The 15,001-nt window shown below is 37.9% G+C and overlaps 1 long non-coding RNA gene across 1 annotated transcript; it reads right to left on the reverse strand.

The window, feature by feature from the left end:
• Positions 1-2,504: 2,504 nt before the first annotated feature.
• On the reverse strand, positions 2,505-4,902 carry LOC113308940. Its single transcript, XR_003340196.1, has 2 exons — positions 4,552-4,902; positions 2,505-2,852 (listed from the first exon to the last, which is right to left on the reverse strand). It is a non-coding gene; the product is annotated as an uncharacterized LOC113308940 (long non-coding RNA).
• Positions 4,903-15,001: the final 10,099 nt, after the last annotated feature.

Below are 15,001 nucleotides of genomic sequence, written 5' to 3' on the forward strand. Positions count from 1 at the left end.
GGATGTCCAAAAATGCGGAGAATACGTTAATGCCCTTACATAATCGGAAGCTATACTGTACCCGATTGTAAATACCTAATCAGAAGGTTATTAACTAGATTACACTACCGATTAAGTTCGTTTATGTGCCAAACTAGTATCCGGCTTCTATAACAATCGGGAGTAACAAGATCCTCAAGAGACTACCAATTGTTAAAGTATAGAAATTAGAAATCTTTAGATTTTTGCAATGGTGAAATTTGGGGCTCTTATATAATCGGACGAATTAAAACTTGTCTAAGCTAACGATTTGGGGCTTCCCATAATCGGAAAGCTACGAGTAACAATACCTCCCGATTATGGTAGATTTCAAATTCATTAAATGAAGGATTTTAGAAGAAAACTTATTTTGGGACAACCTATAATCGGAAGTTTATGTAATCCATATACCTTTCGATTATGACTACATCCAAAACATGAACCAAATGGTTATGCTCGGCTCTGTAAACTCGAAACCAATGAAATTTGGCAGTGGTTCGATTTGGGGCTTCCTATAATCGGTAGGTATATAAGTAACAAACCCTAACGATTTTGGGCTACTCAACAATCGGTAGCTTATGATGTGGTAATGCCTACCGATTATTAACCGTTTGACAGATAAAACCAAAGTCCACCTAAATTCATTTCATTTCTTTCCAACTTCAACTTCAACTCCTCTTATCCTCTTTCCTTCCGATTGCAGAGAGGAAAACTCTCCCCCTCTCCTCGCTAGACATCGTTAATCGTCGTATCGAAGCAAAGGCAAGGAAGCAACCTAAAAAGATTGCGAAAAAAGAACTCGGGGGTCATCGAGCACTCAAGTTGATGAAACCAATGATAATGTTGGTCCAACTCGTCGCAAAGTCAAAGGAAAGAAGAAATAGTAAACTCTCGATGTTTTTCGTTCACTTTATGGATAACTTTGTTTATGTCGGATTGTGTCATTTTCAAACAATGTGTCGGATTATGTCGTTTTCAAACAATGTGTCGGATTTTTAGTTGTTACGTTATGTTTATGGATTGTGAATGGTTTCTTGTATGGGTTATGAATGATTATGTTGCTATGTTTATGCATTTAACGATGACTGACAAGCGAATCACATGATGTTCCTTGTATGGTTCGATCTGTGGCTCCTTATAATCGGTAGGTTGTTAAGTTGTATTCCCTTCCGATTATAGCAGGTTTCAAAATTCAATACATGAAGGATTTTAGAAAAAACTCATTTTGGGGCAACTTATAATCGGTAGGTTTTGTAATATATTTAACTCCCGATTAACGCTGCATCCAAAACACGAACCAAGTGGTTATGGATGGCTGTGTATACTCAAAACCTATGGAATATGGCAAGGATACGATCTGGGACTCCTTATAATCGGTAGGTTGTTAAGTTGTATTCCCTTCCGATTATAGCAGGTTTCAAAATTCAATACATGAAGGATTTTAGAAAAAACTCATTTTGGGGCAACTTATAATCGGTAGGTTTTGTAATATATTTAACTCCCGATTAACGCTGCATCCAAAACACGAACCAAGTGGTTATGGCTGGCTGTGTACACTCAAAACCTATGGGATATGGCAAGGGTTCGATCTGGGACTCCTTATAATCGGTAGGTTGTTAAGTTGTATTCCCTTCCGATTATAGCAGGTTTGAAAATTCAATACATGGAGAATTTTAGAAAAAACTCATTTTGGGGCAGCTTATAATCGGTAGGTTTTGTAATATATTTAACTCCCGATTAACGTTGCATCCAAAACACGAACCAAGTGGTTATGGCTGACTGTGTACACTCAAAACCTATGGAATATGGCAAGGGTTCGATCTGGGACTCCTTATAATCGGTAGGTTGTTAAGTTGTATTCCCTTCCGATTATAGCAGGTTTCAAAATTCAATACATGAAGGATTTTAGAAAAAAACTCATTTTGGGGCAACTTATAATCGGTAGGGTTTGTAATATATTTAACTCCCGATTAACGCTACATCCAAAACACGAACCAAGTGGTTATGGCTGGCTGTGTACACTCAAAACCTATGGAATATGACAAGGATTCGATCTGTGGCCCCTTATAATCGGTAGGTTCTTAAGTTGTATTCCCTTCCGATTATAGCAGGTTTCAAAATTCAATACATGAAGGATTTTAGAAAAAAACTCATTTTGGGGCAACTTATAATCGGTAGTCATATAAGTTGGATAACCTACCGATTATAAAAGGGATTATTAGTCGAAGTATCTACACCATAATCGGTAGGTATAGTTTCAATTTAACCTACCGATTCACCTCTAACCTACCGATTATGGTGTAGGCTCCCGATTATATAAGGGCATATTAGCCATTTCGAAAAATCAGAGATAAGGGATAGCTTATAATTACGTTTGGGTGACCTTTTTTGTCTTTTAGTGTCGCCCCTAATTCCTTGTTGGGTCGCCCCTAAAAATGCCAGAATATTTAACCATGAAATCATATAAACGGGAAATAAAAAAGAGATTTTGTAACAAAGTGAAGACACAGCCATAATTATTTGAAGACAAAGTGATTCAAAAGTCACTAAATGGAAACAAAAATAAATCAAATTTTGTAACAACACATATCCAGACAGCCTCTATTGATCTTAGAGAGTTGTCACCAAAATCCTCCAAGTACAACCAATAAGTTAATAAGAAAAACAATCAAGTTGCATTGCATTATTAGGGGGAAATCTCTATTTATCGGGTTTCCAGGAAAAAAGAACAAAGAGCAGCTACATTGACCAGAAACTGTTTTGCCGAGTCCTTCATCAAATCATTGAGCTTCCTCTGGCTTGTCAATAGATGTCTTCTTTATCCACCCAAATGGCTGTAATCACATTGAAATTGACATGGTCAGATCTTACATTACATGAAATAAAATGAGACAAGTATCATTCCAACAGATATCTACATTCCTAATCAGGTGTACTTTTCTGCCATAAATCTTCCAAACCCAACCATAATTTGGATATCAGAACATCGGAGGTTACAACTTACAAATACAATCACAATGTAATAATGGTGTGAACAAACGATTGAAATCGAAGTAAACAGAATAGACTACATGGGCAGCGAGCATCCAAATCATATGCACATATTGATTTTTTTGAGAAGAAAGGCTAAAATTTTATTAGAAACAAAAAGAAAATAAGTACAAAGGGAAACTCTGTGAGAAGAGCAACAAAGGCAGCTACAGCAGGAACCACACAGCCAAAAACTCTGTGACAAGAGCAACAAGAAAATAAAACAATGCGGCAAAGGGCTACAATCAAGGAACTACACTAGACAAAAGCCAAAAACTCCTATTTCTTCTTTAAAGTAGTCCTCTTTCCCCTATGCATATATTGATTAACATATATTAGTTTCCATTGCCGTGTCATAACATTTAGGTATCAAAATCACATCACTACTTCAAACACGTTTTAGCAGTGGTGATGTTTACCTAATCAGATATTTGATTTTTTTAACCTTCTTGTGCACATTCCACATATCAAGTAAGTGTTCTTGAAATTTGTCAAACATCTTCACTAAACCAGGGCCAGATTCTCTAGTGTTCTAAAGCAAAACTGGAATTTCCTTCGAGACTTGCACGACCCAAGTGTTCTAAAGCAAAACTGGAATTTCCTACGAGATCAAGAGACTCAAATCTAAAAAGACATACTAGAAAGTTTTGCCTAGTTGTAATTTCAATTGTACTAGTAATAGGCAAGACTTGCACGACCCAACATACATATTGCAAGTCTTGGTTGTCTAGTGGGAGTGATTTACTAAGTCCTTCAATATATAACAGAGGCAGCACAAATGAACTGAGTTTTTCAACTCTAGATGTGCTTGGTATCAAGATAATGGATGCATGGTGATAATGTTAAAACCCTTTGGTTCTGAAGGTTCAAAGATAGATATTAACTGTGGTTGCATTATACTCGCATCCATTCTAATTTGATATCTTAGAATCGTGGAGTACTTTTAAAGATATGAGGTGACAAAGAATTAGTGAAAATTCACATCCATTCTACAGTTGGTGAATATTCAAATCACTTCTACTGCCTCGTAATTAGAACCCAAACTACTAGATCAATAAACCAAAAATGATCCTTGAGACTCTTCTTCATATTCGCATCATGCAGTTATTCACTATATGCAGAGCAGAACAGCTTAATCATGAAGCAGTAATAAACAACTTAAACCACATATAACGGATTTTTTACTACAGAAACAGGAATTCCGTTTAACAGATTAGAAGGTCAAAATGAGATCCAAATGAAATTTTCCGTGAGTAACTGAAACTAACAAAAGACAGACTAAGAACCATAATTCTTCGAAATCCAAATAAACAAATGAAACCTTTAATATCATAATCAGAATCCTCATAAAAAAATTGACAACCCTAGAGATTAAAAAAAATCCGATCTGAAATCAAAGAACCCAAACCCACTGTAAGATCAAAAATCTACCGTTTGACGATCAAATAAGAGATGAAATTGAAATTGATATTGAGAAAATAAAAAAGAGGAAAATGTTTTTACCTGGACAACCCAAAGAGCTCCAGTAAAAGCAACCATGCCCCAGCCAGCGGCTGTCTGAATATCAGCAGCTTGAAAGCGTTTTGGTTTAACTGCCTTGACAATACTTGCTGCACCTGACATTTTCGATCAACTCAAATGAAAACCCTAACCAAGTAAAATTTCTTTGTTTTCGAGAGAAGAAGAGAAAAAACCTAAGATTGCATCAAAAGAGAATATGTTAGAATTGAAATCCTTTATTGGTGTGTCCTTCTGAACCGAACCGGAACTGAAAAAACCCAGAACTAAGTTAAGGTCATGGACATGGATTATGGTGGTTATTAGCAAGCCCAAATCTTACCCGTGATCTATAGTGGACATGAAGCCCAAAACAGTTTTTCTTTTCCTTCTCTTAATAAGAAATATTTATTGTGAATAGAGAAAGAGACAAAAGTAGAGAACACAGAGTAGAGAGAAGGAGGAGAGATTTCTTATTCATGTGTGTAGAATACAAGATATTAGGCCTCTATTTATATAGATAGAAGACTTGGTGTCCAAGATATGTAAACCCTAAATTTAGACACGAAGGGCATCTTAGTAAATAAACAATATTTTATAACACTCCCCTTGATGACCACTGTGGCTAAGTCATTACAAGCATACCAGGAAAACTCAAAAGAGAAAAACCTGAAATTGCATAAGCATGTAAAAACTCAAAACAGTATTGGACACGCAGATGTTGCCTCATTAAAACCTTGACAAGGAAAAAGAGCACAAATATCAACATTTTGGAGAAAAACTTCAATGAGATGTTGCCTCGTTAAAAACCTTGTCAGAAAAACCACATGGGACAAAACCTGAAGCCAAGGGAAAATAATACAACTTTTGACATATTTATCGATGCTAACTCAACTACATGAGTTTTTCAAAAAATAAGCATCAAAATAATAACTCTAGTCTATCTTAAAGAAGAGTTTAAGCTAGCATAATTCTAACTGCAGATTTAAAAAAAAAAAAAAAATAGAATTTGTGCAGCCAAAGCGTGGATTTTAGTGTTTTTAAGGACTCCTCGAGAGGCCTATAATGTTGAAATCATCAACTAATTAATCCGGATTTTTGGTTTGTACCAAAACTAAAAACACATTGAGGATTGTTCAACCTGACATAATCGAGTCAGGTGTCTGTCATAATATAATTTGAATCCTACAAGGATAACAAATTTGAATATGTTCCCAACCACATTTCTTGTGTAAATGCAATACGAGTCCTTCAAGGACTACCATGCCAAAAGCATCGTACATGGAGAACAAAAATTTATTTAATCAATCCCAGGGTGTGAGAAAAAATAGAACCCTCAAATCGTTTTTACAACGAAGAAATTTCTCGTATAAAGATGCAATGTGACTACACCAACCTGTAATTAATAGGCTTGGCATATTTAAGGTGTTAAGTTTGGATCCAAAATTGCATCAATCGAGAAATTAATCCAACCTAATTTGGATTGTATACCAACCAATCACATATGTCGATATTCCTCTGCAGAGGGGTTAACAACCACCATCTTTATTATTTCAGTAGCTACTATAAATAAATATTCGACAATAATTGGCTTACTATAAGCCCACACAATTCTCAACTCAAGTTTATGCATATCTTGCAAAATTTAATCAATTACTGGTACCAGCACCCGCGGGTATAATCTCCTCATCTTCAAGTGAGAAGATATTATATTTGAGAAAGTGAATTTGGTACACTCAATTGGAGCACTACCAGTAGTCTCTTATAGAACACTACTTATTTGCTAGATGTGACTGGATTTCCTCTTAAGAGGTAAAAGCTTATATAAAAGCAAAATGAGAAATTTTACGCCAATCATATAATGACAGCCTAAATCGATTTGATTGTGATGGGAGAGAAACTGATATAAATTTTAAGTTAAAGAACTCCAACGTCCAGTAGTGCATAGTCTCCCCCTGATTATGGCGTAAATATTTTCATGCATATACAAAAACAAGTTTTATAAAGTATTATCCGATTAATTCGAGACATATACTTATAATAATTTATGTATTTTAAGAAAAACCACGTTGGACAGTAGATACTGACTCCAAAATCCACAAAAAGTGTCCAAAAAAATTGTAGTTCAGACAAATTTAAGATTAATTTAGTCACTATAAGGACTAATGATATTGGCTAACAAGCCGGATGCGCACCCATTGATCTATTATGTCCTACCTTTTCCAACACCAAGTTGAACGGTTTCAATTTTGGAAATTAGAGCCAGAAGGAAAAATAAAAATTGCTCGATATCCCTAAAGAATGTAGCAATTCCTTGTTGTATGTTTGGCTTATATATTTCTTTTTGAGAAAAATAAAGAAATATGTACCATTATTTTTTGTAGAAAAAAATTCACTGTGTGGTTGATGGATGATTTCGTGTAAAATACAGAAACCTTATACATAAAATCACATGATCTTCGTCTAATATGGACAGAAGATACCAAACTGAGTTTGGACGTAGGTTTTTCAACCATGAATGTGATTCATTACCGTAATGGCAATCAAGTCTGAATCGACACTAATTTTCGGTGATTACCGTTTCATTGAAGGAATAAAAACAGTAAAAAAAAATCCACTTTGTGGTTGAGAAATGGTTCCTTGTAAGGGATAGAAACCATATGAATCACATGATCAATGTCCAATGAACAATGATACCAAAATCAATTGGCTGTAGGTTTTTCAACCATGCACGTGATTAATTACCATAAAGATACTAAATCGCGATGACACCAATTTTTGGTGATTACAGTTTCATTAGGGGAATAGAAACCGTAAACCATCTCTCAATGAATTTTTTTTTCTCTCTCCATAAAAAGAATTAAAGAAAAATGGAATTTATTTTCTAAAAATTGATCACCGAATAGACTACATCTATTTAGGATTCACTAATGGATATCAATTGCTCCGAAGAAAAAAAATGGTTATAACAATAACCCCGAGTCTTGGAGTTTGAAGGATAAATAGATAAGATCCAATCATTGTGAAGAAATATTAAAAAAAATAAAAGTTAAAAGAACACTACCAATAGTATTAGTCCAAAGTCAAATCTCGTCCTGAGTAACAGAATATAGCTACCCACACATGGTATTAATCTCATTATGTCTCCGGTATTTGTATCCGCCAAAATTGAGTTCACGTAAAACCAAATAAAGCGTCAGAATATAGCCATAAACATTAAATCCATAGAAGTAAATATCCGAAAAAAAGTTATGATTTTCGACAAAAGAAAAAGAGAAGGTATCGTGGAATCAGTATATAAAACTGTGTACACATGCCAATAAAATAAAAGCAGGTGTTGTAATTTATCTTCCCTTGATTGCATTAATCCAGAAAGATTAGCTAGGCAGAGCTTCGTTGCTGATTACGTATTGTGAATAGAGAAAGAGATAAAGGACACAGAGTAGAGAGAAGGAGGAGAGATTTCTTATTCATGTGTGTAGAATACAAGAGATGAGTCCTCTATTTATATAGATAGAAGACTTAGTGTCCAAAATATATAAACCCTAAACTTAGAAAGAAAGGGCATCTTAATAAATAAACAATAGTTTATAACAATATTAATCCTAATCCTCCTCTAATAATAATACTAATAAAGATCCCTAGTTTCTGGTTCATTATATATACTTACGTTGTTATTATCATATGATTCTCACTAAGAAAAATCAGAAGAGATGAATCGGAAATTGGCGTTTGTTTTTCTTTGCCTCGTGTTCTTATCATCACATGTATTCATACATGTTTCAGCTAGAAATCTAAACAACAACGAAAACATTACCATCACCACGTATATAAGAAGAGGAAGTCATGGTGGCCATGGTGGTGGCCACAACAGTCATGGCGGTGGTCACAGTAGTAGTCGTGGTGGCGGTAGCCGTAGTCATGGTGGTGGCCGTGGCCTTTTCAGCAGCTGGAGGCATGGTAATGGCGCCAGTGGTAGCGGCCTGATCAAGGGTAGTGCATTAACCTTAACTGTAGCCCTCACTGCAGTATCAACCCTACTGATTTGAGTCAGTCATAATTTGTTCATTAACTAAAAGTAGATTATCTTTTATTTTTAGTTTTAAGCATTTGCATTCTCGGAAAAAAAAAAGCAAGAAGAAAACATGAAACACAGGGTTAAAGATATACATGTCAAAGACTTTCGATATGGTGAACTTGATTTTTTTGATCAAAACCTTAACATCATTTGGTTCTTTTTTAAAGAGTGGTGTGGATTAACTTTTCAATGCATATCTTCTTCTACCATTGTTGTACTCCTAAATGGTAACCCTTGTAAATACTTCAACCCATCTAGAGGAATAAGATAGGGGGATCCTCTACCCCCTATCTTTTTATCCTATGCATGGAAGTTTTATCTCACTTACCGTGTCATCTGGAAATAATTAAAAAGGTTCAGGGAATTAAGTTGACCCCGAAATCACCACCTATATCTCACTTGTTTTTCCGTTGACGACCTTCTTTTTTTCACTAAGGCATATTTAGGAAGTTGTCAAAACTTTCCTGATGCTATCAACATGTTTGGTATAACATTGGACAAGCCATAAAATTTTCAAAATCTGGTCTGTTTATTAGCAACAAAGTTCACAATAAACATATCAAGGCATCATCTCTAGACTTTTGAAAATTAAATAAATTAACATAAAAGATACTCACACGGGGGCACCATCATTTATAGATAAGTCTAATTTAAAGTCCTTTGATACCATAACCGAAAAGATGGAACAAATAATCAAAAATTGGTCAGGAAAGATCACATCTCAGCCTAGCAAAATGGTTCTAAACAAATTTTTCTTATCAAGTATGCTTATCTTCAGCATGGGCTATTTTGTGCTACCAAATTTTTTTTAAAAAGAGAATCAATGAAATTCAGAGGGATTTCTGGTGGGGGAAACACACTAACTCAAAGAGCATATACATAAAATCTTTTGATTTTCTATGTAGACCAGTGGCTCAGGAAGGGTTGGGTTTCAAAGAAGCAAATAAGGTTAATAAAGCCATGATTAGCAGAATTGCTTGGAGGCTTGTAAGTCATCAAGATGACTTATGGACGCAAATTTTAAGGGGAAATACTTCAAAAAAACAGAAGCACTTCATTCCAAGAAGAAATCACAAGTTTCTTGGGTATGGAAATGCATCTTACAAGGAATTGAGCATATAAAAAAATACAATATATGGGAGGTTGGTGACGGAACCTCCATAAACATATGGGAAGATAAAATGACTACCTAATAAGGCAAAGCCTCTAGCAAACCCTATTCCTATTGTAAACTCCAATATAACACTTGTATCACAGCTAATTGACTAAACAAAGAAGTGTAATATTAACTTGTTAAAATCTTTGTTTGAAACATCAACGGTCAAAGAAATTTTGAATATATGTCTATTCTTAACAGACAGGGGTACTTTGAAAACATATAAACTCAGATGGATGCTCACCACCAATGGAGAATTCACAAAATCTTTGTATGCTAAGGTTCAAAATCAGACAGACTTAATCTCAATCAAAACAAAGAAATTCTGGAAAAAACTATGGAGCATGAACACATCACAAAGAATCAAGTTGTTTATTTGGAAGTGTTTACATGATACACTACCTACAAAAAAAAGCTACGTTTAGTCATGGATGATGAACGGAAATGTGTCTTCTGCCAGCAAATGGAAGAAACAACTTTTCATCCATTTTTTGAATATGATTATGCAAAATCAGTACGGCAGTTACATCCAATGCCTTCCCAGGGAGTACTCTCTAACCTTTCCTTTATGAATATTTCTTTCTTAGACATGTATAACAAATGGTTAGAAGGAGACCTGAATTCCATTTCAATGGAATTAGCTGCAACCAAATGTTGGTTCATTTAGAAATAACGTTGTCTTAGAGTTTTTGAGAACAAAAGTAGAACACCAGATCAATTAGCTCAAGACATTTCTAGACATTATAATTACTTGCACCCAGTATCACAATTGTCAGTCATAGTTCAGAACAGAAACACAATACAAGCTCAACTATTTTGGACACTTCCAATTACTAACCTTTACAAACCAAATTGTGATGTTTCTTGGTTATCTGATAAGACTAATATAGGTTTTGATTTTATCTTGCGAAACTGGACAGGTACCTCCAAAGGCGCAGGAATGGGCAGTTGCAGGACATAGTAGTCAACATAAGAAGCTGAAGTTGTAGCTTTGCTGCAGACTACAACACGGGCCGTCACAAACAATCTGCAAAATATGGCTATAGAAGGAGACAACCAAAACACTATAAAGTACTTACAAGGCAAACCAGACTTAATCAAATGGCAATTTGAAGCAATTTTAGATGAAGTTAAGAAGTTGGCAGACAAATTAATCTGTTTTTGGGGGATTTCATTTTGTGGATTGAAAAGCAAACAAAGCTGCTGACATGCTAGCTAGGAAAGGAAGAAACTCATCTCAACAGATAACTTATTTTGCAGAGGCACCCTCTTTTTTAATCCCAACAATAGCTTTTGACGCTGTTAAAGTTTAATGCAAGCTGTAATATTAACTCTAATGGGATATTTTGACTTTGGGTCACAGAAAAGTGACCAAAGTTGCATTTGGGTCATCAAAAAATTTTAATTTGAGTTTGGGTCACAGGACCGTCGTTGACCATGTTAACAGTTACGAAAGTTAGTTAAATGCTGAAATGACCAAACAAAACCCAGGGATAAATTTATTTACTAACTCTACCCTTTTACTAGGAAAAACACTCTTTGGCCGGTCAATAAGCAGTCGATCAAAATAATAAAAGTAGTGTAGTTTGCAAATTATCCACAAACTATATGAGCTTATGGATGGTTGGGAACCATTATTTTCTTTTCTTATAGGATGGTTTATACAGTGAGCAAGTACAACAACCTATCAAGGAGGTAATGAAAACATGTTCAGTCTCATCTTTTTCTCTTTAATTTTGATCATTCATGTTAAAGCGTCTCACATGACTACAACAACAATGATTTATGTAATAAAGTGATTGATTTATAGGGATTGGATGTATCTAATTGTCGGTTTTCCTAGATTTGGATGGATGTATTGAATCATCACAAAATTGGGGTTTCCTTTGATTTCGAAGGAGAATGTATATGATTTTCATTTTGATTGATTGTAACTGATGTATGTTTGAATTGAACATGAGTACTGTAAATTGGTTTAATTTAGTATTAGAGCTACAAAGGAGATGATTTATGAAGTTTTATGTGATTGTACTTCTTAATGTATTAGCACCATTTGTGTTGCTCTATACATTGATTGCTTCCAATCACGAATTGGTGCATGATGTTGGTGTGAATTATAACTGAACTATCTCACTGCACGGACGAGTTTAGTTGGATTGAAGCGATGACTCTCGTCCTCCTTATTGGAGAAGAGATAGTGATGATGAAGATCCCCTGCACCTCTACTGTTTGATAGAAATCCTCAAAGAGAAAGAAACTCAGAACCACCTCCACCACCACCATCTCATCTAACGGTTTAGATTAATCACATAGAAAATAAATAAAAGAAAATTTTATTTTAGTAACGGTCAAGACGGTCAATGACGGTCCTGTGACCTAAACTCTAATTAAAATTTTTTGGTGATCCAAACGCAACTCTGGTCACTTTTCTGTGACCCAAAGTCAAAATATCCCAACTCTAATTATGTATCTTTCACTGAAAAAGCTAATCACACAGATTTAATCAACAGACGGACAACTCAAACAGAGTGATTCCACATGAGACTGAATCTGCAGGTTAGTCTCTTTGTTAGTAATATATTTGGTTATTTTCAAAAAAATAAAAACACAGAGGAAACAAAAAAGTCGCATCTGCCCCTAGGTTTGTAACGATTTATAAAATTTCAAGGAGAATAAGAAACACAGAGGGGCTTTTTAATTCGATCTTTCCCCTTGGTTTTCGAGCATTTAAGGAAATCGCAGGCAATCAATAAAACACAGAGGGTTAGCTTGGTCTTTTCTAGGTGTCCAAACCAAAATCTCCAGGGACACCAAACAAATCATTTTGTTTTATATAGTTGTTGATGGTGGTTTTTAGCTTAGGGTTAAAATCGTAAAACCTTAGTCTAATATGACATCACTCTATAAAGAAACAGATCCATGAGTATCAAACACCCCACTAGCGCATTTATTGAGCCTTTCAATACATCTAGGAGAAAATTACCAAGGTACCTTTTATATATATATATATACTATGCTCCACGGCAGAGCCCTCAGTACTGAGTAGTATCATCTCCGCGCCAAAGGCATGCCAACCATGCTAGCCGCACCATTCGTGGCAATGGCATGTCATGCCAGCCACGTCTCTGCGCCAAAATCATGCCAACCATGCCAGACGCACCACCGTGCCAATGGCATGCCATGCCAGTCACGTCTCCGCGCCAAAGGCATGCCGACCATGCCAGCCGCACCACCATGCCAATGGCATGCCATGTCAGCCACGTCTCCGCGCCAAAGGCATGCCAGCCGCACCACCGTGCCAATGGCATGCCATGCCAGCCACGTCTCTGCACCAAAGGCATTCCAACCATGCAAGCCACATCTCCGCGCCAAAGGCATGCCAACCATGCCAGCCGCACCACCGTGCCAACGAAATGCCGTGCCAGCCACGTCTCCGCGCCAAAGGCATGCCAACCATGCCAGCCGCACCACCGTGCCAGCCACACCACCGTGCCAACGGCATGCCGTGCCAGCCACGTCTCCGCGCCAAAGGCATGCCAATCATGACTGTCGCACCACCGTGCCAATGGCATGCCAGCCCTGCCAGCCACGCCAGCCACGCCAAAGGCATGTCGACCATGCCTCCGTGCCGCTGGTTGACAAACGAATGGTTGCAACAATCGACGACTACCCTTCCTTCTGAGATGCAAATCTCAGCCGTACAAGTTCGCCACCAAACGCGTGGCAACTTCTGGCCCAAGGCCAAAATTCCACGATTTATGCCAAACCCTATTTTGTCCGCGCCTAAACAATGCCAAAGCCAGGCCGGCCATGCCACCATGCCACTGGCTGCCAAAACGGAGGGTTGCAACAATCGACGGCTACCCTTCCTTCTGAGATGCAAATCTCAGCCGTACAAGTTCGTCACCAAACGCGTGGCAACTTCTGGCCCAAGGCCAAAATTCCACGGTTTATGCCAAACCCTATTTTGGCCGCGCCTAAATAACGGCAAAGCCAGGCGCCATGCCACTGGCTGCCAAAACGGAGGGTTGCAACAATCGATGGCTACCCTTCCTTCTGAGATGCAAATCTCAGCCATACAAGTTCCCCACCAAACGCGTGGAAACTTCTGGCCCAAGGCCAAAATTCCATGGTTTATGCCAAACCCCATTTTGGCCGCGCCTAAAGAATGCCAAAGCCAGGCCGACCATGCCACCATGCCACTGGCTGCCAAAACGGAGGGTTGCAACAATCAACGACTACCCTTTCTTCTGAGATGCAAATCTCAGCCGTACAAGATCGTCGCCAAACGCGTGGCAACTTCTGGCCCAATGCCCAAATTCCACGGTTTATGCCAAAACCCTAATTTGGCCGCACCTAAAACGCGTCAATGGTATGCTAACCATGCCAGCCGTGCCACTGTGCCACGCCACTTAGCCAAAAACACTGCTAAACGGCTCCGCTCAAGCCACATCATGCCAACGGCTCCAAGGCGCACCATGCCGACGGCTCCATCCAAGCCGCATCACGCCAGCGGCTCCAAGCCGTATCATGCCAACGACTCCAAGCCGCACCATGCCGACGGCTCCATCCAAGCTGCATCACACCTACGGCTCCAAGCCGCATCATGCTAACGACTCCGTCCAAGACGCACCATGCCAGCAGCTCCTTTCTAAGCCGCATGATGCCAAATCTTTGGTCACGGTGCCAAACCCTAATTTGGCCACGCCAAGGCTATGCTGGCCATGCAGCCATGCCGCTAGCTGCCAACAGAAGATAGCCATAAGCGACGGCTACCCTTCCTATTGAGATGCAAATCTTGGCCGTCGAAGGTCACCACCGAATCGGCAAGCCTCTCAATTTCAACTTGCCACACACAGCAACATGCTACACTTTTTCCACGAAAAGACTCGAGACATCAAAACATGTCACAAACTGGGGGATGCTCATCAGGGTATTGGTCTGGCGGTTTAGAGCGTGCGGCGTGCAATGCGCCCGTTACAAGAAAGTCTCATAAGAGTAAGGCGGTTAGTAACGAAAAGAAATAATGGTGAAACGTATCCTTCATTATGGAAACATCAATGCTAGGCGTTACCCGTTACCATTCTCTTCCATTACTCAACCGTTTCACTTCTTGCAAGGCCATGCTACGTTTTGTTACGACTTGTATAAATAGGTCTCACCTATTTCCACCAAAGGAAAAGTTTTGGTCAGGAGAACACTACAACACTCAGAAATCACCT

The sequence above is a fragment of the Papaver somniferum genome, chromosome 9 (assembly GCF_003573695.1).
Source record: "Papaver somniferum cultivar HN1 chromosome 9, ASM357369v1, whole genome shotgun sequence".
Taxonomy (NCBI): Eukaryota; Viridiplantae; Streptophyta; class Magnoliopsida; order Ranunculales; family Papaveraceae; genus Papaver; species Papaver somniferum.